Source organism: Ursus maritimus, unplaced genomic scaffold, assembly GCF_017311325.1.
Source record: "Ursus maritimus isolate PB19 unplaced genomic scaffold, ASM1731132v1 scaffold_36, whole genome shotgun sequence".
Taxonomy (NCBI): domain Eukaryota; kingdom Metazoa; phylum Chordata; class Mammalia; order Carnivora; family Ursidae; genus Ursus; species Ursus maritimus.
In genome coordinates, this window is record NW_024426230.1 from 16292165 (window position 1) to 16318106 (window position 25942).

At 35.8% G+C, this 25942-nt stretch overlaps 1 long non-coding RNA gene across 1 annotated transcript in view; it reads left to right on the forward strand.

The window, feature by feature from the left end:
* Positions 1–8097: 8097 nt before the first annotated feature.
* The window catches only part of LOC103665749, a 135840-nt gene continuing 117995 nt past the window's right edge, over positions 8098–25942 (forward strand). The window contains exons 1-2 of the long non-coding RNA XR_569371.1: positions 8098–8241; positions 9827–10033. This is a non-coding gene — a long non-coding RNA (uncharacterized LOC103665749). The remainder of the gene's footprint in view (positions 8242–9826; positions 10034–25942) is intronic.

Here is a 25942-nt window from a genome sequence, read left to right on the forward strand (position 1 = left end):
TTATCTTATCTTTACCAAATATTCAAAGAACAGTTATGTCCAATGAAGTACAACATTTTTTTTTTTCTCATGAGACAACAACAACCAAAAACTCTACAATTCATTTTGTCAGGTTACTGAAACACTAGTAACAGCCTGACAGGCTACGTAAAGAAGTATATCATTGGCCAATATCAATAATAAACATATAGTTCTGATGCAGAAGTATTCCCACATATTTTTAAAAAAATCTAGTGCACCAGATATAAAATGCAACTTGCTTAACCTGGCAAAGATAACTGAAATAAAATTCTAGCAGTCTCAATGCATTAAAATACTAAAAAGTAGTCCTTTAGTCAATAACAAGAAATATATTTGCTACCACTTTTTCTATTTTACGTTGCAGTTTTAGACACCAGCTATATACACACAGTTTGAAGCACCTGTAAATAAAACAAATCAAAACCAAGAAAATGCAATAAAAATTTGAGAGATCTCAAATGAATATCTTCATGATCTTATGAAGAAAATTTCAAAAGTGTCTTGAAAGATATTTTTAAAAAATGTAAATTAATGAAGTGGCACACTGTATTTATAAAGGAAAATGTGATATCATTAAAATTTTAATATTCCCCAAATCTATCTATATTTACAATGCAATTCCAGACTCAGAAATGAAATTTTCATGAAATCTTATGGCAAGCTGATTCTATAACTTATATGAAGATCCAGCAATCAAAAATAGCCAACAATCCAAAATAACCAAATTCTGGAGGGAACAAGGAAGGGGAATTTTAATTGCTTATGGTAATTATGAAACTGCCATATTTAGGATAATGTGCTATTGTGCAGGAATAGAAAATTAAATGAATGAATAGAATAGAGAACCAAGAAAATGACCAAAATTCTCTGTAAACTTAATGAAATAGGTGGCATTTCAGATCGGTGGGGAGAAGTTAGAGTATAAAGATATGGTGCTGGGAAAATTGATTCCCCATATGCTTACAAAAGGAAATTTGACCTCTTCCTGGCACTTCACAAAAACTTAAGTTCAGACTAATTATAGACTTACACTACTTAATTGTGGTTGGAGGATAATTTCTAAATAAGACATAAAACCACAAACCATAAAGCAGAAGATTGATATCTGCAACTATATTATATTGAAAATATCAAGTATGGATGCCATAAACGAGATATTTTTACAGTTCCTAACTGAAATAGATTTTAATATAAATAGAATATAAAATAATTACTATAAAGTAATAAAAATAATGTGTTCGATAAAAAATGAGAAGAATGATAAGGGCTGTCATTTCACAGAAGCACAATGTTGCAAAAACATATGATAAAAATGCTCTATCTCATTAGAAATTGAGGTGTGTGAAATAACATCATGAGATAAATTTTCATACCTACCAGGCTGGCAAAAAAGAAAAAAAAAAAGATATTACCAAAAGGTAATGAAAACAATAGTGAAATTCTTTCACTGCTAACCACAGTTTAAATAGGTAAAAGCACTTAGAAAAACCATTTTTCTTTACTAAATATACTTAAAAATGCATATATTAAATGACCTAAGACTTCCAAGAATAGAATATACTAGAAAATCTTTCACAAGTGGTGCAGTAGGTATATGCAAGATTACACGTGGCAACATTACTTGTAGTACAAATAAATCTGGACATGACCCAAATCTCCATCAACAATAAAATGGATAAGCAAATTGCTGTTTATATATTCAAGAGAATAAGGAGCTAAATGAATCTCAAAATATCGGTATGAGGTAAAGCAAACCACAAAAGTCTCTTTACAGTATAATTCCATTTATATATGTATCTAAACCCATGGGGAAAAAAGAATATTTTATGCATAAATACAAATGTGGAAAGTCAGCTAGAAATTATGTTGAATCCCTACTAATAGAGACCTTACTATGGTAGCTCAGATAATTTCAGATCTTATTTTTCAACTACAAGAAGCCTGCGAAGTGAGTACCCAGGGACTGCATGGAGGTTCCACTCCTTTTTGCGGCTGCTCCTTACTTAGCATTGCCTTGTGTTCAAGTTCCAAAGGTGGTTGTTGAAGCTCAGACATCAAGAACACATTATTGATAGCAATAAGGAGAAGAGGAAGAAAAAGGGACAAATAGAAAAGGAGTTCTCTTGATAGCCCCACCCAATGCCTTTCACTTAGATCTTTCATCTCAGAGGTCGCAGAAACCAGAAAATGCAGTAGTTTAGCTGAGTAGATTGCCACCTTCAATAAAATCAGGGCTTTGTATGAAAAGGGGGAAGAGGAAAGAGATGGGATAAATAACTGCAGTGTCTCGCACATACAGTGTAATGGCAGGGAAAGGCAAGAAGGAGATTAACACAGAAAGAGAAGGTGTCTTTGGAGACTGGGAAAATGGATCCTTTGCACTTGGAGTGCATATGGTTTCACAAATACATTGGTATCATTTTATATATAAAACTTGATTGAAAGTGCATGGATGTTCATTTTTAAAGTGTACATTATATGTTACCTACATTCTTCTCTACTCTTATAAAGAATTTAAAATAAAATAAAACAAAAGAGAAAAAACCTTTTCCAATTAATCTTTCAATTCCAGTGTGAAAAAAGCAAAATTATGAGATTCTTTCTTTTAATGATTGCTGAAAAACGTACTATACCTTAACTGTGATTTTGACTTTGTGTTCTAGCAGCGGAGCCTAGCACGTATGAATGCCATGGCTCACTTAGATGGCTTAGTTGAAACAGGGACAGGTTTTAGGTGTATACGTTATATTCCTTGTGTGAAAAAAAAAATTCATTTGTCTTTTATTAGCAGTAGATAATCTCTTTCTATTTTTAGAAGGAAACGAGGGCAGTTTGCCATCTCAAAGTAATAGAAAATTGTTCTGTGTGTTTTCTGCAAAAAGAAAACAAATTTAGCTTTGAAGTATCCACTGTAAGTTCTCTGCATTTATTCAAAAGGTAGAGAAGGAAATGTGACAAAGCGTTTATTGTGTGCCAGGCACCATGTTCGGGATTCAGCGTTCAGAGTGGGTCCTGTCTGGGTTACCTCATCTTTTGCAGCAAGTCTCAGGACAAATTCCATGATCTCACACAGTGTGGGTTAAAAGAATGGCCTGCATAGGAGTATCACAAGAAGAGGGCTTTGGGGTTTCCATGCCTCCGGCTGTCCCCCGAGAAAGGCATGCTGGAGCCAGGACACCCTATTGTTATGTGGTCTATTTATACCTTCCCTGGGGGACCCTGTCTCTCCCTATTGCTCTGTCTTTCTACAAGGAAAACGTGATAAAGCATGTTGTCGGAAGAGGGAAAAGTAGACTTCTGGGACCTAGGCAATCTGGATTCCAGTGTCTTAGGCTTAGAGGAATTGTATGGGAAAATAAAATGCCCAGGACATGTGGGTCATAGCAACTGTATTATTATATTTAAAACTTAGTATTACATCTGAGCAAACTGAACTCAGGGATGTAAATTAACATGTCCAAACTCACAGGTAGTAAGCTTCACAATTAGATCTATGATGTGAAAGCTCATAGTGCTATTCTGCCTTGCTGTTTTGTTTCTTAAAGTGAATATGATTGAAGCAGCCACAGAGCTTTATCAAATTCTATCTACCCTGGGGGTGCTTGGGTGGCTCAGTTGGTTGAACGCCTGACTCTCGGTTTCATCATCTCAGGGTTGCGAGACTGAGTCCTATGTGGAGCCCCACATGGAACCCTGCCTGGGGCTCAGTCTGCTTGAGATGTGCTCTGTCCCTCTCCCTCTGCCCCTTGTCCCACTTATGTACATACACTCTCTCTCTCTCAAATAAATAAATAAATAAATAAATATTCAGTCTACCCTAAATTTCTTTTATTTTTTTCCAGTATTCAAATATATTTTTTTTAAGATTTTATTTATTTATTTGACAGAGATAGAGACAGCCATCGAGAGAGGGAACACAAGCAGGGGAAGTGGGAGAGGAAGAAGCAGGCTCATAGAGGAGGAGCCTGATGTGGGACTCGATCCCATAACGCCGGGATCACACCCTGAGCCGAAGGCAGCCGCTTAACGACTGCGCCACCCAGGCGCCCCAGAATTCAAATATTTATTATTAGACAAAGTTTTACTCATATATATACACATGAACAAATACATGTATATTTGTATGTGTATATATAAATATGTCTGAATCATCATGTCTATATACATATATACATATATATATCTATAGTTGGAAGACTCATTGTTAATTGTCCAAAATTTTACTAGAAAATGTGTAAAACTAAAATACAGTCAGCAATTTCAAACACCTCAGGAAATGAGCAGAGAGGAAGTATGACATAATTTTTAAAATCAGAATATTACAGAGTCAATGAAAGCTGTATTACAAATTATTTCCATTTTTTAAATTTCTGTTTATTGTCTTTTATAATAAGATATCATGAGAGTCAAGAAATCCAAAGTTTAGTTATTTAAAAATCAAGTATGGGGAGCAAATTCAGAAAATTACATTAAAGATTTGTTTCATTATTCCATGAAGATTCAGTAAAACTGATTTTGAAAATATAATGAAAATAAGTTTAACAATGGTTTAGAGCATTAGTCTGAAACTATTTGGCCAAGTTGGTTAATAACTGTTAATCAGGTCCTGGTCAAAGGTTAATTTACTCTTGAGAACCGTTAGCTTCATAGCTTCACTGTTTCACCATAATCAATTGTACCGGTAAACCTTATCGGTCAATTTGCAAATTTGGAAAGAAACTGTCATGATAAAATGGACATGAATCATAACTAGATTTTGCTACTACTAAACATTCAAATAATATACCTTGTGTATTATTGGTATTATCTACATATGTAAAAGAGTATGTTTGCCACAAAAATAGAAGTAAAGGAGAAAAATATTTTGTCCTATTATTAGTTAATGTCACAGAAATGTAAAATTAAATCTCAGATAGACATCACTTGATTATTCTTATATATACTTAGGGAGAATTTAGAATCCACACCATAACTTTGTTCATCTTTTCCCTTATTAAACCTATCTTGATATTCAAAATGGATGACAGGGAAGATTGAAATGTTAAGATAATCTTAAACCAACATACAGCTATTAATCTTAAGCTCCTTGCTTTTGTTGCAATATTTTAATAAAGGAATGTTGATTCATCATTATGCATTTCTGTCCAAGTCTGCATTTCAGTGGAATTGCTAATGCATGGAAATGTATTTCATTTTAGGCAATAGATAAATATATGTAGAGTTGAAATACAATCAAATACTTAAAGTTATAACTTTGTAGATTATTGTGTTAAGTGTTAGGTTTTAATTTCTTTAAGGCTATGAGATTTCAGGAATTCAACAAAAGTCGGTCTGTAGGAGAGCCAAAATTAACTAAGCAAAGTTTTGTCCGCTATCTTCTGTCTACACTACACAAGCACATATGAAATAGGTCCAGAATCATAGTTAAGGACTATAGCTTAAATCTTCTCATGAAACTTATTGACTTGTGCTTGAGATAATACATTATATTACCAACAAAATAAATCTTACTTCATAAACGTTTTATAGGTTACTTGACATTTTTGAACCCTATCTTTCTTCGTCTTTGCTCCAAAAGATATTTTTTTTGCTTGTCAAAACTGTCCTCATCTCCTGGAATAAGCCTTTTGTTTCTCTGGCCTAGACTTCTATCTGTCAAGGTCCTGAAACTTAGAAAAGTACTAGTGATCCTTTGAGAGAAGGAATTTTTTATATCAGAAGCTGGCAAGTAAATCTGTGTGGACCTTCTATATGGTAATTTATCCTGGAAACTATTCGATGTATTCATTCCATCAAAACTGCAATTGCAGACTTCACTGAAATATCAGTGTGTTTTTTTCTCCCCCTCTGTTAGGAGAATAAAAGTAGATAGAGGAGAAGAATTTATTCTCTCTCCCCTTCTAAGAATTCTGTACAATTTACCTCAAGTTACCTCTAAGTGCTTCCTTAAAAGCCTGTATATTTCCCAATTTATTCTCCCACATTCATAGAAATTTCTCTGGCTTCACCTGGAAAAATCCTTTTCCCCTCACCAGGCACGGATGAACCAGCTCCTTAGATTACTGTGAATACTAGATGCAATCGAAAGTAACTTGAATATATTCCTTCCCCTCCCCCCATATAGACACTGCCACTTGCTTCTGCTCCCACATGTTCTGGCCTCTTTTCGGTTACTAGGGCTCTAACGTCTCCTCTTTGTTCTGAAATCAATTTCTCCCCTTTCTCGTGACATCCCATCCCCTTTCTTCTACTCAAACACATAGTGTCAGTAATTTTTTTTCACCGACATTAATGATTTTTCACCTACGTTATGAATTCTTGTCTGTCTCCTGGATAATACCTTTAAGCCCGTACATAAGTTGTATTTTTTCACATCTTGAAATTTTATGTCTTCCCCTGGGACCTCTCTCCTCAGCTGAACACATATATATTTAATTGCTTGCTCTTTATTCGACTGTGCACTTCAAACTTGCCATGTTCAAAACCTAAATTCTCTTGCTCTTTTTTAAAGCACATGCATAGTACCACCATTTTTTTCTTGCCTGTTTTATTGCATTGACTTCTAAAAGGCCCCCTGGCCTCTGCTTTTGCACCTTAAACTCTATTTTCAACCCAACAGTCAGAGAAATCCTTTAACACAGTGTCAAGGGGGACTGTGTCACTTCTTAATGTCTCTGATGGCCTCCTCTCCAGCTTATAATACAAGACAAAGTCTTTGCCGTGGTCAGTTCTGGTCCCACCATCCCTCTTTGACTATGTTTTCCACCACACTCTTCTTTTGTTTTCCTTACTCCTTTGGCTAGGCTGTCTTGCTGTTCTTAGAAAGTGCCAAGCATGCTCCCATTTTAGTATTTTTACAGTTATTATTCTCTGTACTTCTGACACTTTTCTTCCATATAATATGCATTCCACTTCATGTTTTTCAGGTCTCTACTCAAATGTCTCATTATCTTCCCTGACTGCTACATATAACAGAACATGCACATTCAGAACTCTTTGTCCTCTTTATATCATTCGTATTTCTTCAAATAATTTATTTTCTATTTCCCCTTACAGAAATATATCGCCATGAGGGCAGGTTCTTTTCCTATTTTGGTTCCTCATAAATTTCAAGTGCCTTATTGGTGCCTGGCACGTAATACATTCTCAAGGTATATCGTAATGTTGGATGCACTAATGTTGGTCTATTTCAGATTTGCTATTCCTTTCTTATCAAGTTCTAAGGCTTTAAATAATCATGTGTTTCTAGGCTAGTTTTAAACTCTGAAATTAGGGAAAATCATTTAACCCCAGTCAAACTAGCTAATGCAGCATGTACAATCTTTTTAGGCAATATAATATATATAAATATATCCATATATATAGTACTGATTATCTTCTTATCTTTTGTAACATTTATAAACTGCAAGGACTAACGGCAGAAATTATACACAATACTCAGAACACTCGGTGGGGAAAGAAAAATGGGAGCCGTGAAAACAGGCTTGTCAGAGGGTAAGTGATGATGGAGAATAGAATAACCACAATGAGAAAATTCAAACAAAATTCCCAAAAGTCTGAGTTTTTTGGCTTAGGGATCTTTTGAGAGTTATTATGTTAACACAAAATACCTATTCAAGAAGACATCTATGGTATTATCTTGCTAAAATGTAAGAAATAAAGTTACAAGAATCCATTATATCGAGTCATTTATTGAAAATTAGATTGCATTGCTTCTTACAATTGTTTTAATGTGGCAAGAAGTGCACACTATATTTTAAAAGGTGTTTTAATTTAAAAACTTATTTAGATAATTTTTCTGGATTTATGTTTTTATGTACTTATTTTCTGATATAACTGGGTGAGGGAGGCATTATTGGATTTTACTTTATGCCAAATTGTATTTATGGTTGTCTCAACAAAATGGAAATTATACGTTTGTACTTTCATAGCTAGAACCTGAGCGTTTCTTTTTTTTTTTTTTTTTAAGATTTTATTTATTTATGTGACAGGGAGACAGCGAGAGAGGGAACACAGCAGGGGAGTGAGAGAGGAAGAAGCAGGTTCCCAGCGGAGGAGCTCGGAGCGGGACTTGATCCCAGGACGCCAGGATCACGCCCTGAGCCGAAGGCAGACGCTTTAACGACAGCGCCACCCAGGCGCACCTGAGCGTTTCTATCTAAAATTGTCATAATTACGTTCCACAGACCCTTGAGAAATCTGAGATATGAAGATCTCGAGGTAAGATATGTTTAAGTAAACAGGATTAAACATTTGATCAGAAACATAGCAATTTTTTAAAGATCACCAAAATATTATTCAGCTACAAATTAAAAATAAGAAAGATTAAAGACTCTGGAAACACCAGAAGAGGGCAATTTAAGAAAAAGAAACAGCTAGGAGAATCTGTAGCAACTTTCCTCTAGTCTATGTACTTTGGACTCTCCTTGACCCAAGGTATGTAGCTAAGGTATAAATTTAACTGAACCTTTCCTTGTATATCATAAAATCACTACCAATTTCCTTGCTCAGTTGGTTACCTTTATCTGTAGAGCAATTCCAACTATGAGTTATATGTGGTATTAGAAAATCAGAGTATCACTATTTTTCCCATTTGTAGTTGAGGCAAATGGAGGCTTAGGTATCAGCAGCTGATGATTTCTCTTCAAATAAAGTACCTCTGTTTATTAGATATCCATTATTTAAGTCTTTTTTTAAAGATTTTATTTATTTATTTGACAGAGAGAGAGAGCGCAAGCCGGGGAAGTGACAGGCAGGGGGGGAAGCAGGCTCCCCGCTGAGCAAGGAGCCTGATGCGGGACCCAGTCCCAGGACCCTGGGTTCACGACCTGAGCCAAAGGCAGACTCTTAACCGACTGAGCCACCCAGGCGTCCCCATTATGTAAGTCTTAAAACTCTTTTTTCTTATTCTTCCTCTGGGATCAGAAACATCTAGAGAAAATATTCTGAGGGTTTTCTTTTATTTATTAAAACTTTTTCTTCTTTTTAATAACAACATGATTTTACTTTCCACTTATTTATTTAATAAATATTTATTCAATGTAAGTATATATGCCTGATCCTGAACTTGTTTGAGATAAAGCAGCGAGCCAGAGGGAAGATGTCCTTGGGCCCATAGTGGTTAAATCTCAATGAGAAATAGTGTTTGCTGGGGTGCCTGGGTGGCTCAGTTGGTTAAGTGGCTGCCTTTGGCTCAGGTCATGATCCCAGAGTCCTGGGATCAAGCCCTGCATGGGGCTCTCTGCTCAAAGGGAAGCCTCTCTCTTCCTTCCCCTCTCCCTCTGCCTTTTGCTCTGCCTGCTTGTGCTCTCTCTCTCTCTCTCTCTGTCAAATAAATACTTTAAAAAAAATAGTGTTTGCTGAAGCACTAAGACTAAGATGATAGTATTAAGTCTATTGAGATAGTAGCCAGAGATAATAGAGTAATTAAATGAGCAGTTGTTGGTAGAGATTATGAAATAAGCAAAAAATTGAGATAAATTGATAGATATTTTCCCCCCAAAATTTCATTTTGTAAAATTCAAATAATTCAGGCTTACATGACCCTGATTCCACTTTACAGATTGAAGTACTCAAAGAGGCCATGCTAATTGTATTTCCCCTTAGAGTCTTGCATGCTTCCTAAATATTTGAGGAAATGCAACCCTGGTAATACCTATAACCAATGTATTGGTTATCTATTGCTGTGAAACAAGTTACCCAAAACAGAGTAGCATAAAACATTAGATATTCGTCATTTTAAAGTTTCTAAGTTTCTGTGGGAAACAGCAGCACAAAATAACAATAAATATTTATTATTTTATAGTTTCTGTGAGCAAGGAATTCTGAAACGGTTTGGTTGGACGGTTCTGGCCTAAGGTCTCCCATGAAGTTACAGTGAAGATGGCTGCTGAGGTTACAGTCATCCAAAGGCTTGACTGTGGCTGGAAGATCTACTTCCAAGGGGCTCGTATGAGAGGTCTGAGTTCCTTTCCAGAGGGCTGCTTGAACGTCATGATGATGTAGCTGCTAGGTGAGTAATTCATGAGACAGAGCAAGGCAGAGGCCATAATGTCTTTTATAACCTCGCCTCAGGAGTCATGCAACATCACTTCTGCAATATACTATTGATTACACATCCCTACTTAATGTGAAAGGGGGCTGGATAAAAGGGGTGGATTCCATGACGTGAAAATCCCTGGGGACCATATTGGAGGCTGGCTACTCTATCTGGGATCGTTTCATTTCCTTTTTCTTTCAATTTTTTTTTCCATTTAAAATCTGTTTTACTTGGAATGAGTTGTGATCAGACTCAGCATATTTTCAAATCTGTGTGACAGATGCTGTCTTATCTGTAATTAGATAAGTTCTTCCAAAGCCTGAAGGCAAGGCCCTCAGAACTAAACACCCGTTGTGCTTCCTCTTTTTATTAGATGATCTAAATTATGAAAAGTGTCTATCCATTTTGGAAATTCATAGGATGTCTTTTGTCCCTGATGTTAACATATTTTCATGCAAGGCTTTTTAAGCTGGAAATAACATTTGTTATTTAGAGACAGCTTTCCCTGCCCTTTTATTTTACATGTGAGGTTACTAAGGTCCAGAGAGGTCCAGTAACTAAGGTTGTAAAATCTGGAATAGAATTCAGGTATTGTGACTCTTAATCCTTCGTCTTTCCTTTACAACTTGCTAGCAGCTGAATAGTTTTCAATAATTTCATTCTAGTATAAGAAACTATCCATAAATTTAGCAGTAGAGATTTGCAGGCTGGTTATAATGGAATACTTCAACAATGCCAGCAGCTATAAACTTTTTCGTGTATGATTTCCTTCTTTTCATTATGCTGGAGTTTCTGCTCAGCATTTCAAAGATGTAAAACAATGAAATGGGACTTTCCTCAAAGAGAAAACAAAAACAGTGAAAATGTATAGGAAAATTGCAATTTTTGAAATGTGTTGATTTCAGAGTTCTGACAACAAAATGCAATTTTTAGGAATTTATCTGTATAATTATGTGTTGCTTGACATGCCTTCCTGAACAAATAACAAGACTATGGAGTCATTAAATTTAAACACGCACATATATGGTTCCCTCAACCCTTAATATCTATTTAGCACATCTGTGTTTGCAAATATATTTCATTCCCTTTCAAATAAAAATGATTTTCCCCTTCCCAAACCAGTTTATTGGTGTTAGAAGCACTATGCCTAAGGGTTTAATCACTTTGGGAGTTGTGAATCAACTGTAAAATGAAAATTAATTTATCAGTGAACAAAAGTAATACAGGTAGAATAGTGGATCATCAGCTATTAAACTCTGTTATTTGCTTGGTATGTTGATGTATGACATGATATTTTGTGATTCTTTACCACTTCCTTTGTTCTTGACATTTTATTCTTTATAATAGGATTTAAAAACAGAAGAAAATGCCACAAAGCTAAATAAAATAAAATTATATGCTAGAATATTTTAGGCTTTGTTTTTAATTGATTGTCTCATCAACGTAAGTGCTCTGCAGTAGCCCGTTTGTAAAATGATCAAAATGGAACTAAAAAAAAGGAACTGCCTTATAACTCCCAAATGTTTTGCAAAGAGGAAACTTGTCTTATACTCAGAATTTAGTATTAACGTTTATTATTTTATACCAACTATAATATCTCATAATGCAGCCCCATTTTAAAATGAACTTTTATTTAAGACTGGTTTTAGTTTTAGAAAAAATAACTGAATGGTGGAAAGAGTTCCCATACACCATACACCCAGTTTGCCATATTATTAATATGGCATATTTGTTATATTTACTAAACCGATATTGATATATTATTATTAACCTAAGTCCATATTACATTTGGATTTCCTTAATTTAATCTCCTCTTTCTATTTCTGGATCCCATATTATGTCTAGTTAACATGTCTTCTTCTGACAGTCAGCCATGACCATTTCTCTGACTTTCCTTGTTTGGGTGACTTTTAGAGTTTTGATGATTACTGGCTAGGTATTTGTAAAACGTGCTTATATAAGAGTGCTTTGGGTTTTTCTTATGGTTAGATTGGGTTATGCATTTTGGGGGAGGACGACCACAGAAGTAAAGAGTGACACTTTTTTTTAAGCCCATATATAACTGATTAATTAGTACTATTATAATCTCTCATTCTATCTATTACATAGTCAGCTTAATGTTTTCATGAGCCTTTGGACCTGAATCCAGATAGTATTATTACTCAAGTGTGTGGGATTAACTTCATGCTCTTGATGCTTACAAACAAGTTTGATAAAGTCTGGAGGCTTTTGTGTTTATATTAATAAAAACGTATGAATTAAATACCCAGCTTTCTTCTTAAACTTTGGAACCTGAAGCTCTGGTTATCCTCAATTTGATGACTGTAATATAAATGTCATCTCCACCTGCATTATAAATCTATAAATACTTAATGTTTTTTTTCTGTTGAGAATAAATTTCCTAAGGTAGATTTTCTATGAATTAGCTTAATGCACCCTTATGAATGGTATTCATTCAAATTTTATCACTCCATCCATAAATTTTTTCTCTCATAACTAGTAAAGTTCAATTTTGATTAAGTTCTGAATATATTAAATATATTGTCTATTAATTTTGCATAATTATTTCCTGACAGTGGAACTGCAAAGGGCATGTATATCAAATATAGTATGTGTATAGAAGTCAGCTGCTGCAGAAGTGCTAACTAGATATATGGAACATAAGCACGTTTATGAAGTGTAATAAAATTCTGACTTATACTTAGCATTATATTTTTGCTGTCATATGAATTAATAATATGAAAGGTAGGAAATCAAGTTAAAATATTTTTTGGTTGAAGCTTTTATCAGAGTATTATTGATAAGGCTGAGATCAACTGTAAAATTCTGTTTTGAGGCCCTCTGTACCCAGGGTATTGATATGACAATAATCACAATGGCTGAAGCACTCCTTCTAGGAAAGCATCCAGTGCATCTCATCTTCCTTTGAACATAAACTAGTCATTCTTGGCAGTACTGCTGAATTGAAACTCTTGACCTGGGCTTAAGTGTAGTTAGGATGGTGCTTCTCAGTCACTGGAAGATGTTATTTTATTTTATTTATTTTATTTTTTTCCAAGATATGTTAAAACAGAATTCCGGGCCCTTTCCTTAGAAATCCTGGTTCAGTGGTCTGACAAGGGGCCTGAAAATTTGCATTTTTAGCAAGTCTCAAGGAATGTTGATACTGCTGTCTCCCATCTACTACATACTTTAAGAACCAAAAAGCTAGTGTATGAGATGTTATACTCCTTTCTAGAAGTGGTCACTTCCTTTTAGGGACAGGATTCTGGGGAGGAAGTCAGAGAAGTCAATTCAAGAACAAATTCCAAGGGGCAAAAAATGGAGTTAATTTTTCCAAAATTCAACTGATTTTTTGTATAAAAATCAGCTACCTGTCCTCACATGTATATAATATATTCTAAAACACTGCATCCCAAAAGGCATAGTGGCTTTTATATCACTATGGTTCTGGAAGGATTTTGTGAGCAGTTTTCAAAAATGTTCACATGCCCAGTATTTATTTGTTATTTGTATAGGTTGGTGTCTTATTTTCCTACTGGTTTTGTGTTATTAAAGTGGTATGACTTTATTTTCCAATCTTTGTATTACTAAACAGAAACTCAACTGAGTAATTTAAAAGATCAAATTGGCTTTCTCGAACAATTCATGAATCAGGCCACATCCCATCTAGTAAATAGAAAGGAGCTGTGTCTGTAGGAAAGGAAAGGTTTTTAAAGGCAGTGTGTGAATGGGGGGGGGGGATTATTAGCCAAGAATGCACTGTTTTAGGCAAAGTCACATTCCTAAGGGGAAGAAAAGCAGTCTATCAGTAAATTTCTCAGTACTGACCGGGAAATTCCGTGTTGACGCATTAAGGGTTACACTGGGATGGGGGTTAGAACTACAGTTAGGTTAGGAACTAAATTTTGGTTTGCTGATGTGGGGTCCTGTCATAGAAGACCTCATTTGTGGCCTGTGGTTTTTCTTTTTAACAGTTTTTAAGGATTTCAATTACCTTCAGTGACACTGATGATTCTGTTAAAGTTGGTATTTCTGACATGGTTTTAACATAAACTATCAAAATTACCATTTCTAGAGAATTGAGTAAGACAATTGTATATATAACATTGAAAAATAAAATAGTATAGCCATTACCAAGCTATTATTTTAGTTGAAGCTTCCATATAAAAGAGTTAAAAAGGAAAATACTATCATCCTATTGTAGAAATATCCATATGCTCTTTATTAAAATTTCACATATATTGAAATCACCTTCTGAATATTTAAATCACAATAACATTCAAACAATGTCTGCTGTTTGAGCTAATATTTTTAATCTCATTCTAGCCTATCTTGCCAATAATAAACACCCGATTTTAAATCATCACTAGTTTAGAAATAATGTCATGTCAAACCCATATACCTATATGAAGTACTGGCTTTCTCTGCAATCAGTTCATAGCTCTCTACACTAAACTCTGTGGTTTCCACAAAGATACTTACATTTGCAAGCTTATTTATAATAAATTTTCCTTCACATCATAGTTGTAATTCTGCTCCAAAGTATGTTTCACCAGAAAGGAGAGGGTTTACAGGAATAAATAAAAGTCCTTTGAAATTCAGCTTAGATGTTTCCACACCACAGTTTCTTAAAAAAAAAATAAAAACAAAAAAACATACCTTTGGGTATTTAGTAATTCCCTGATATTTTCATCATGTATTCATTTCAATTAAAGAATAATTACAAAGTAAATCAAACTATGGTGGGACAACCACCAAGATGAATGCTAAAATGCGATTTCCTGAGCTTTATGTCAATTCTCATTAGAGTTACGCACACTATAGACATGAAATTATATGTAGAAATTGTTTAGCAATGCATTAATGAAATTTCTATTCCAGAATATATTATATGTTGGTGTAACTGCAGATCAGCTTTAGCGTAAGATGTAAACCATATTTTTCATTAGTGACTTATATGTATTGAAATGGTTGACCCTTATGTAAACTATTTTTTCTTCAACAAACTGAATGATTTGTTTAAAAAATAATTATAAATTTAGTTTAAAGTCAATTCCAATTAATTTGGAATACTAGGGATAATGAAATGTCAATTAGAAAAATCTTAACCCAAATTAGGGGTGCTTGGGTGGCTCAGTTGGTTGAGAACCCGTCTCTTGATTTTGGCTCAGGCCATGATCTCAGGGTCCTACAACTGAGGCCCCCATAAGGCTCTAAGCTCAATTCAGAGTCTGCTTGAGATTCTTTCCCCATCCCTCTCCCTCCTGCTATCTCTCTTAAATAAATAAATAAATAAATAAATAAATAAAATTTTTAAAAACAAATCTGAACCCAAATTGTACTTTAATACTATTTAAAACACTTTTTCAGAGCCATTTCTGAAGAATGTAAAAAACTCTTGATCCATCTTGATAATTTAAAAAACTTGCACATTTTTAATTTGATTTCACCTAAAATCAGACAAAATTCCAAATTATAAAAATTATGAACAAGGAACATACTGATTCTTTCATAAAATGGAATAAGAAATAAATAACAGAATTGAAAATGGTATAGCTTCAAATATGTGCATCAAAACCAGGCCTAATTTATATCTTTTATCTAACTTTTTTTCTTTGATTGGAGAGGAATGAGGGAAGCAAAATAGAAGTGCAGAGCTTGAGAATTAGAATTTTTTCTGTTGATGCTAGCACAGGGTAAATTTAAGGAGTCAGTCAGCAGTGGAGAGAGGTACCCATTTTGCTGAAACTGTCCTGCAGAGATTATGCACCAAATATCCCATAAATTCTCACTGTAGCAACAGGAGTGGCAGCTCCTTTTAATCATCTCTTCATTTGCTATATCAGCAGTTCTGATGCACCCCCAGGCGCTTTGTATCTTTTCTGAGTCTGCCCTTCAAATGTTGTTTAAACTGATTTATTCTACATAATGTTATTGGTGGACAGGGGTCCCTAAAGAAAGATTTCGTTGAACTTAAAATTGGACCTGAGTGTTTCCCATTGGGGATAATACTTTATGCATGTGAAATTTTAATAACCTAATAAAAATTGCTTGCCATTTTTTCCAGTGAAATTTCTTTCCACCTCCAAATATTAAACATTTCTTCGTAGCTTCTGATAGTAAATAATATCGGTCAGTGATACTTTGTTGCATTTGGATCTACCGATTCCAGGACACAAGACAACAGTAGTGTGTATTTATTTTGGTAAAAATAAAACAGTAGAACTATTTGAGCTTTTAAGTAGAAATTAGCTAATTTCCCTCTGGATTTCCAGTTTGGAACATTTACATTTTGTATTAATGAGAGAAACCACTCTGAAATCATGTATGCAATATGAAATCACTACAAATTCATGAACAACAATCAACTAGGTCTTCAGTGTGGTCTATTAAATATTCAAATAAATTAATTTTGTTAAGAAATGTCACCAGTCACTAAAAATAATACGTCAATTAGGTGTCCTGGCAAGAAAAATAATTTAACCCCATTAATTCAAATGACATGATTTTTTTAAGTTTTTATTTAAATTCCAGTTAGTTAACATACAGTGTCATATTAGTTTCAGGTGTAGAATTTAGTGATTCGACACTTAACATACAATATCCATTGCTCATCACAAGTGCACTCCTTAATTCCTATCACCTGTTTAGCCCATCCCCCTACCCACCTCCCCTCTGCTTGCCATCAGTTTGTTCTTTATAGTTAAGAGTCTATTTTATGGCTTGCCTATTTTTTTTCTCCTATGATCATTTGTTTCGTTACTTAAATTCCACATGTGAGTGAAATCTTACAGTACTTGTCTTTTTCTGACTGACTTATTTTGCCTACCATAATGCTCTGTAGCTCCATCCATGTCATTGTAAGTGGCAGGACTTCATTCTTTTGGATGACTGAGTGATATTCCATTGTATATATATAACACCTCTTCTTTATCCATTCGTCTGTTGATGGACATTTAGGCTCTTTCCATAATTTGGCTGTTGTTGATAATACTGCTATAAACATCTGGGTGCATGTGTCCCTTTGTATCAGTATTTTTGTATCCTTTGCGAAAATACCTAGTACTGTGATTGCTCGATCATAGGGTAGTTCTATTTTTTAACTTTTTGAGGAACCTCTACACTGTTTTCCAGAGTGGCCACACCAGTTTGCATTCCCACCAACAGTGCAAGAGCGTTCCCCTTCTCCACATCCTCACCAATACCTATTGTTTCTTGTGTTGTTAATTTTAGCCATTCTGATTGGTGTAAGGTGATATCTCATTGTAGCTCAAATGAAATGATGTTTTAATAAAGGGACTACTTAGACACAAAGATTAAAAAACAAACAAGGGATGATAATGTACCCAGAGACCAGCAACAATAGGAAACTCTACTTTCACAGCTGAAGGGACAAGGGAAGACAGTGTGTCTCAAGCACCAGGTGAGAGCTGCCCCTTAGATAGGTGGGGGATGGGGGTCATTGTCTGGAGCTGTGCTCTTAAGGGCTGCAGCTAAGATAATGACAAGAGACACTGAAGCAGGGAGTGGGAAAGAAACATCCTGCATGATTTCTGCTTGTGTTTCCCTCCTGCCTAATCTAACCAAAGCCAGCAAGAAAGAGAATCTGGGTGATACCTGCAAGAGGCTCAGCCTCTAGGGACACAGCAGAGGAGGAGAAAGCAGATAGGGAGAGGCAAACAAAACAGAACCGCAGGAACATTCTGACAAGGTTAGGGGAAAACACAATGAGCTCCCACAGCCCACTGGGTGGTGCCATCAAATGTTAGCTCTTTGCCCTATTTCCTTCAGGGTTTACCATTAGCATTTTTGTATTTCTAGTCACCTTATGCTCCCTGGGTGGGGGAGAGGGGACTTTCCTTTCAGCACTTCCCTCAAGTGTCATATTTTATATGTCCACCCTGTACCACTCTTAGCAGGCAAATGCTGCAACTTGTGGAGAGAAGAAGCAGGAGCAGGAGCAAGAGTGAGAGGAGGAGGGAGAAGGAGATGAGGTGGGGGAGGGGAGGGGAAGGAGAAGACAAGCAAAGAACAAGTTATATAAATCCCTTCTTAATGTGGCTCATGCTTACCTATTCCTCTTTTTAAATATACTAGTGCTTCTACATTTGTGAATAGAGAAGAATTAAATATCCAAGGAGATTTTCAGAAAGGCTTCAATTATTTTTTCTTTTTCTCATTTTTCAAACTCATTTTTACCTTCACTGCTGCACACCACCTGGACTGAGTAAAGATTAAAAGTTTCATAAGCTTTCCTGTAACATTCCTTAGATCTTGTTGTAATGTCTGTTGGCATCTAATCTCATGGGAGAGTCTGAGGCAAGCTTTATTTCTTTGGAGAATGACCTGTTATTATTTCTGGATAAATTTGAAGATTTTTGTCTTTCCTTGAATTTAGTAATTTCATCAAGGCTAAATTCAATCTTTTCAATTATTTCTTTGTTATTTTTTTACTTTTTTCACAATGTATCTTTCCAGTTTCAGGTGTTCCTTCATATATATATATATACTTATATATATAGGATGTTTTTCTAACAGATAATAAACATATATTTTTTCTTCCTTCAAAAATAGTAAACATGCATATTTGATCTTTGTTGATTTTTTTCCATGTGTCTTCTTCTCTAAATCATGCTTATATTTCACCTCATTTTGCATACTGTTATTTGTTCAACACATCACTGATGCTCACAATGGTGAGAGGCTGCCTAAAATGGGCTATTACAACCCAGTAAGGTTTAAGTTTGTGAAAAGCTGCATGCTGGGGTCTGTCAGGACAAAGGATATATGAAAATGCCCTTCCCAAACCACCAAAACAAACTACAAGCATTAAAAAAAAAAAAATTGCACATGTGAAGTCCTCATAGATAGTCTTAAAAGGATGAGAGAATGACTCATAAGAACCCATGAAAATACCCAGGAGAAAGATCAGACTTTAATATGTGCCAAAGTCAAGAAAGAGCAAAGCCAAAATCATCAAGTTAGAAATTTTGGGTCTCTCCTACCTCTTTGTTCTGATCTATATATTCTTTGCTCCAAGCCTGGAGGTACTCAGACAATTTTACATGAATGGCACCATTCTGATAACTTGATGAGCCCCTGCACTGTTTTGCTTTTAGGTAATATTAAATTTTCTAGTGAATACTTAAAATATCCTTTCTCATGAAATCATTAACACTCCAAACAATTTAAAATTAAGTCCTCTCCTTAATATCATGGTTAAACATGTATTCTAAATTATCTCTGAATTTTACATCAAGATTGTTACATCAAAATTGCTAGATTTTCCCTATTTTTCATTATTTACACATAGCTACCTTATAGTACTGCTAATTAGGCTAATTATTGTGTCTAATGTTCTGAATAATTCTTGGTCTCTTAAAAACACAAATTGGTTCTTTCTATAAACCAGATCTACCTATTCAACTCTTATCTATCTTTAATTAATAATAGATCTGACTGCTGTATAATTATAGCTAATATTTACATAATGTTTACTCTATGCCAGGGACTCTTGTATGTTCCTTATATTTAATCTTTAAAACAGTCCTATGGGACAGGACCTAGGAACAAATGCATTTTATATATGACAGTTTGAAGCACAGAAATTTTTATGATTAATTCCTGGCCACATACCTCCATAGAAATACACCCAGGATTTAGGCTCAGATAGTCTGACTCCAAAATTGTCCTTTAATATATTATTTCTCTTTAAAGCATGAGAGTAATAGAAAGTGAGGTCTATGAATAATCCACATTAAAATCACTAGTGGTCTTTGGTAAAACATGCATTCCTGGGTTCATCTGCTTCCATATATGTTTAATAATCATTTAAAAAGGAAGTGCAGGTGATTCTAAGAGACCCTACCATTTCAAAATCATTGAAATTATAGATATTCTTTTTTTTAAAAGATTTTATTTATTTATTTGACAGAGAGATCTAGTGAGAGAGAGAGAACACAAGCAGGGGGAGCAGTAGGCAGAGGGAGAGGGAGAAGCAGGCTCCCTCCTGAGCAAGGAGCCCCACCTGGGTCTTTGTCCCAGGACCCTGGGATCATGACCTGAGCCGAAGGTAGATGCTTAGCTGACTGAGCCACCCAGGTGCCCCGAAATTATAGCTATTCTTATGTGTATTTTCTTTGAGCATAAATTCAAAGCAGAGTAGATGATATCCTTGATTTTCAAAGTATTTGATAACACTCTAATTTTCTTTGCTTTGTGATAACTTTAATGCTAATTGAGATGATTTCTGTTTTCACAAATCCTAGTAAGTATTCTTTTATTTTATCTACATATTCCACAAGTAGTCAAACAATTAACATATTATCTGAGAAAACTAAAGATGTCTTTGAGGGAATGAAAATTGGTGCAGCACTGTGGAAAACAGTATGGAGTTTCCTCAAAAACTTAAAAGTAGAGCAACCCTATGATCTGAGAATTGCACTATTGGGTATTTATCCCCCAAAAACCAAAAACATTAATTCAAAGAGATACATACACCCTTGTTTATTGCAGCATTACTTACAACAGCCAAACTATGGAACCAGCCCAAGTGTCCATTGAAAGATGAATGGATAAAGAAAAGATGGTGTATATACACAATGGAATATTATTATAAAAAAGAATGATATCTTGCCATTTGCAACAACATGGATAGAGCTAGAAAGTATAATGCTAAGTGAAATAAGTCAGAGACAGACAAATATCACATGATCTCACTCATATGTGGAATTTAAGAAACAAAACAAAAGAGCAAAAGAAAACGAGAGAGAATGAGAGACAAACCAAGAAAGAGACTCTTAACAAAATGATGGCTACCAGAGGGGAGGTGGGTGAGGGGATGGGGGAGAAAGGGGTTGAAGATTAAAGAGTACACTTATCATGAGGAAAAAATAAATAAATAAAATAAAATGAAAAAAAAATAAAAATTAAAAAATAAAATAAAACAAAAAAAATGTCTTGGACTACAACTAAAAAAAAAAAACCCTATCAATAGGCTGAGATTAACAAAGCTTTATTTATTTGAAATCAAATTCTTCCTTTCCCCTATACCTTCCTTAACGTGTTAACTTTGATGTTCACAGTTTCATTTCATGTATTTAAGATGACAGCTGGACCTTGAGACTCATAACTGCATTCCATGCAGGAGAAATGGAAACAAATATGTTTCATTTAAAAAATTAAAATTAAAAATTAAAAATGGACACTTTTCCCAAGGACTCTTAACTGCTTCATACTGTCCTAAACTCTATTACGTGGACATCCTTTGTCGGTTGGCAGCTGGTTGAGGAATTGTATTAGGTGTTTAGTCAACTAACCAACAGTGAAGGCCAAAGTCAACCCCTATACCTATGCATTGACTATATTAATTTTTCCCCTATACACACAACATACCATCTCCTTGATTCTATCATTCAATTACTGTACCTGGCTTGAAATTGGAATCTCTTCATCATATGTGGATGTTGTTTCTTAGGGTCTGGTAACCTGTCACCTAAAATGCATGACCTCACCATTCCACTTTTCCTCTATAAACAATAGTTTTGTGGTTTCTCTCACCATTTCATTTGGAAAAACCGCCTTGGTGGATGGTGCTTTAAAAAGTGTGGGGTTCCAGTTGTGTATATTTTAAAGCTGCTGCTTGACATTTTCAAATTCTGGTAGAATCAGTAAGTAGAGAGGCATGTGGATTTTTCAACCTAGCAAGGCTCTGTGCTAGGGAACTCCCTGAAAAGTTTGATTTCAGGCTGTTAAGAAGAGAGTGCCGCTCTTAACGCTGGTTTTATTCCCTGCCACCTCCCCTGGGAGTCAAGTTAATTCTGGTTTCAGTTCATTCATCTCTTCTTGACTTCACCGACAGCTGCACAAAATTATCAAAAGCATAATGACACAGTACATTTTGCTCAATTTCTTGTTGTTTTTATACTACTTCCTCTAAATTATGGTGTCACTGAGTATGCGGTCTACATCTCAATGAATAGAGCAGGTGATCCTTGCCCGAGTATTTTGCCATCACATAACAGGGAGCTCAGTAGCTTTGCAACATGCAACGGGTAGGTACTCATCTCCCCATGATTATTAATAGAGTAAACCAGTATCATTCATTTGCCTTATTGCCCATTATTTATTGAACACTTTTCTATAGTTTGGGAACATTTCCACCTTATCTCCCCAAGGTAGAAATTAGAACATTTGTTTCCCCATGCTTCTTTGCAGCTTGTGCACCAGGAGGTGATGTAGACTGTAGATACAAAAAAACAAAAATCGTGCTGAAACAGGACACCTGGGTGGCTGAGTCGGTTAAGCATTTGCCTTTGGCTCTGGTCATGATCTCAGAGTCCTGGGATCGATCAGCCCTGCGTCGTGCTCCCTGCTCAGCGGGGAGCCTGCGTCTCCCTCTCCCCCGCCCCTCCCTTGCTCATGCTCTCTCTCTTTTTTTCTTTGTCTCTTTCTCAAATAAATAAAATCTTTAAAAAATGGTGCTGAAGGAAGGTGGAAACAGAAGCATCCCTATTTTGTAGTGATGAGTGGTTGCAAGATTGCATTCGTGTTGCACAGCGGCTTTGTTGCTCCCAGCGATAGCAGCTGCTGAAGATTATGTTCATGGCAGGAATACAGACACTTCTTGGCTATTGCATTCACAGTGGCAAAGGTATTGGTGACCTTGTGCCAATTATGCAAAGTAGATTAAGGCATGATTTCTAGAAACCTAGCCTCCAGCATGTTTCTCCAGCCCTCCCAAATTTCCAGTATGATAACTCCACTTCCTTTTACTGCACTCCATTTCTACTCTTTTTCCCTCTGGTTTGCTTCAAATTAAGGACACTAATAGATAGAAGGGCATTACATTCTAATTAGATACATGCTTGGAAGCAACAAACATAACTAAATAAGAATATAAATGTGAGTATATATTTATTAGATGATTTTTAAAAAGTGTGTATGTTTGTATATATGGTGTGTGTTTATCCCATTCATTGTATGTTGTAAATGCCATTTAATTTGTTTCATAATATCCACACAGAGATATACCTGCATGCACACAAACACATGCACACAGATTCTATGTACAAACACACACACACACACACACACACACACACACAATAAAGAAGTAGTTATAAATTTGGAACCAAATACTCCTAGGCAAATTGATTATAGAAACGGAGACACTTTTTCTTCATTAAAATGGGGCATCTTGTTCAGGGTGCCTGGATGGCTCAGTCAGTTAAGCAGCTGGGTCGTGATTTAGGCTCTGGTCATGATCTCAGGGTCCTGGAATCAAGCCCCATGTCAGGCTCCCCACTCAGTGGGTAGTCTGCTTCTCTCTCTCTCCCTCTCCCTCTCCCCCTCCCCCTGGTCACACATGCTCCTTCTCTCTCTCAAATAAATGAATCTTTTTTTAAAAAGGGAGAGGGACACCCAGGGGGGGCTCAGTTGGTTAAGCCTCTGACTTCATCTCAGGTCATGATCTCAGAGTCCAGGAATCGAACCCCACATCGGACTCCGTGCTCAGCAGAGTCTGCTTCTCGCTCTCCCACAGCCCCTCCCTCTGCTTGTGTTCCTTCTCTTTCTTTCTCTCAAATAAATAAATAAAATCTTAAAAAAAAAAAAAAGAAGATGGGCACTTTGTTCAAAATAAAGATAAATTTTTGCCCTAGGCAAAATGACTCTTAGTTTCATGCCCTTTTATGCTTTTGAAAAATACTTTATAAGACATAAAACTTCCCTATGCTCTAGATCTATCTTGAAGCAAAATACAACGAATAATGAAGATTATTGATTAAAGTTGTTTTAAAAGAATTGACACAAAATTCTTTTTAAAAAAATTTATTGTTAAAGGGAAATCTGGCTTTTTTAAAGATTTATTTATTTATCTTAGAGAGAAAGAGCTCACACAGGTACATGCTCACGAGTTGGGGGAGGGGCAGAGGAGGAGAAAAAGTTTACTCAAGTGGACTCCCCACCAATCAGAGTCCAATGCGGGGCTCGCAGGGCTTGCTTCCAGGACCCCAAGATCATGATCTGAGCCAAAATCAAGAGTCCACTGTCCAGCCAACTCAGCCACTCAGGTGCCCTAATAAAAATAAAAATTCTTATTAAAATAGTTCATCTTACATAGCTGAGCCCTATTTATCAGTGTTCTCATTTTTCTTTTTTTTTTTTTTGGTTCAGATGAGAGAGGTTTTATTTTTTTTTCTATTTTTTATTACGTTATGTTAGTCACCATACAGTACATCATTACTTTTTGATGTACTGTTCCATGATTCATCGTTTGCTTATAAAACCCAGTGCTCCATGCAATACGTGCCCTCCTTAATACCCATCACTGGCCTATCTCAATCCCCCATAATCTCCCCTCTGAAGCCCTCAGTTTGTTTCCCAGAGTCCATAGTGTCTCATGTTTCATTCCCCCTTCCGTTTACCCCTCCTTCTTTATCCCTTTCTTCTCCTACAGATCTTCCTACTCCTTATGTTCCATAAATGAGTGAAACCATATGATAATTGTCTTTCTCTGCTTTACTTATTTCACTTAGCATTATCTCCTCCAGTCCCGTCCATGTTGCAGCAAATGTTGAGAAATCGTTCTTTCTGATGGCTGAGTAATATTCAATTATATATGGACCACATCTTCTTAATCCAGTCATCTGTTGAAGGGCATCTCGGCTCCTTCCACAATTTAGCTATTGTGGACAATGCTGCTATGAACATTGGGGTGCATATGGCCCTTCTCTTCACTACGTCTGTATCTTTGGGGTAAATACCCAGTAGTGCAATTGCTGGATCATAGGGCAGTTCAATTTTTAACTTTTTAAGGGACCTCCACACTGTTTTTCAGAGTGGCTGTACCAACTTGCATTCCCACCAACAATGTAGGAGGGATCCCCTTTCTCCACATCCTCTCCAACAATTGTTGTTTACTGCGTTGTCAATTTTTGCCATTCTAACTGGCGTAAGGTGGTATCTCGGTGTGGTTTGGATTTGAATTTCCCTGATGGCTAATGATTTTGAACATTTTTTCATGTGTCTGTTGGCCATTTGTATGTCTTCATTGGAAAAGTGTCTGTTCATATCTTCTGCCCATTTTATGATTTGATTATTTCTTTCACGTGTATTGAGTTTGAGAAGTTCTTCGTAGATCTTGGATACCAGTCTTTTATCTGTAGTGTCATTTGCAAATATATTCTCCCATTCCGTGGGCTGCCTCTTAGTTTTGTTGACTGTTTCCTTGGCTGTGCAGAAGCTTTTTATCTTCATGAAGTCCCACACGTTTATTTTCTCTTTTGTTTTTTTTTTTTGCCTTTGGAGATGTGTCATGAAAAAAGGTTGCTACGATGTCATAGAGGTTGCTGCCTATGTTTTGATGGATTCCTGTCTCACATCGAGGTCTTTCATCCATTTGGAGTTTATCTTTGTGTATGGTGTGAGAGAGTGGTCAAGTTTCATTCTTTTGCATGTAGCTGTCCAATTTTCCCAGCACCATTTATTGAAGAGACTGTCTTTTTTCCACTGGATGTTTTTCCCTGCTTTATCAAAGATTAGTTGCCCAAAGAGCCGAGGGTCCATTTTTTAGTTCTCTATTCTGTTCCATTGGTCTATGTGTCTGTTTTTGTGCCAACACCATGCTTTGTGATCACAACTTTGTAGTACAGCTCGAAATCCAGCATTGTGATGCCCCCAGCTTTGTTTTTCCTTTTCAACAGTTCCTTGGTGATTCGGGGCCTTTTCTGGTTCCATACAAATTTAAGGACTGTTTGTTCCAGTTCTTTGAAAAATGTCATCGGTATTTTGATCGGGATAGCATTGAAAGTGTAGATTGCTCTGGGTAGCATGGACATTTTAACTATGTTAATTCTTCTGACCCATGAGCATGGAATA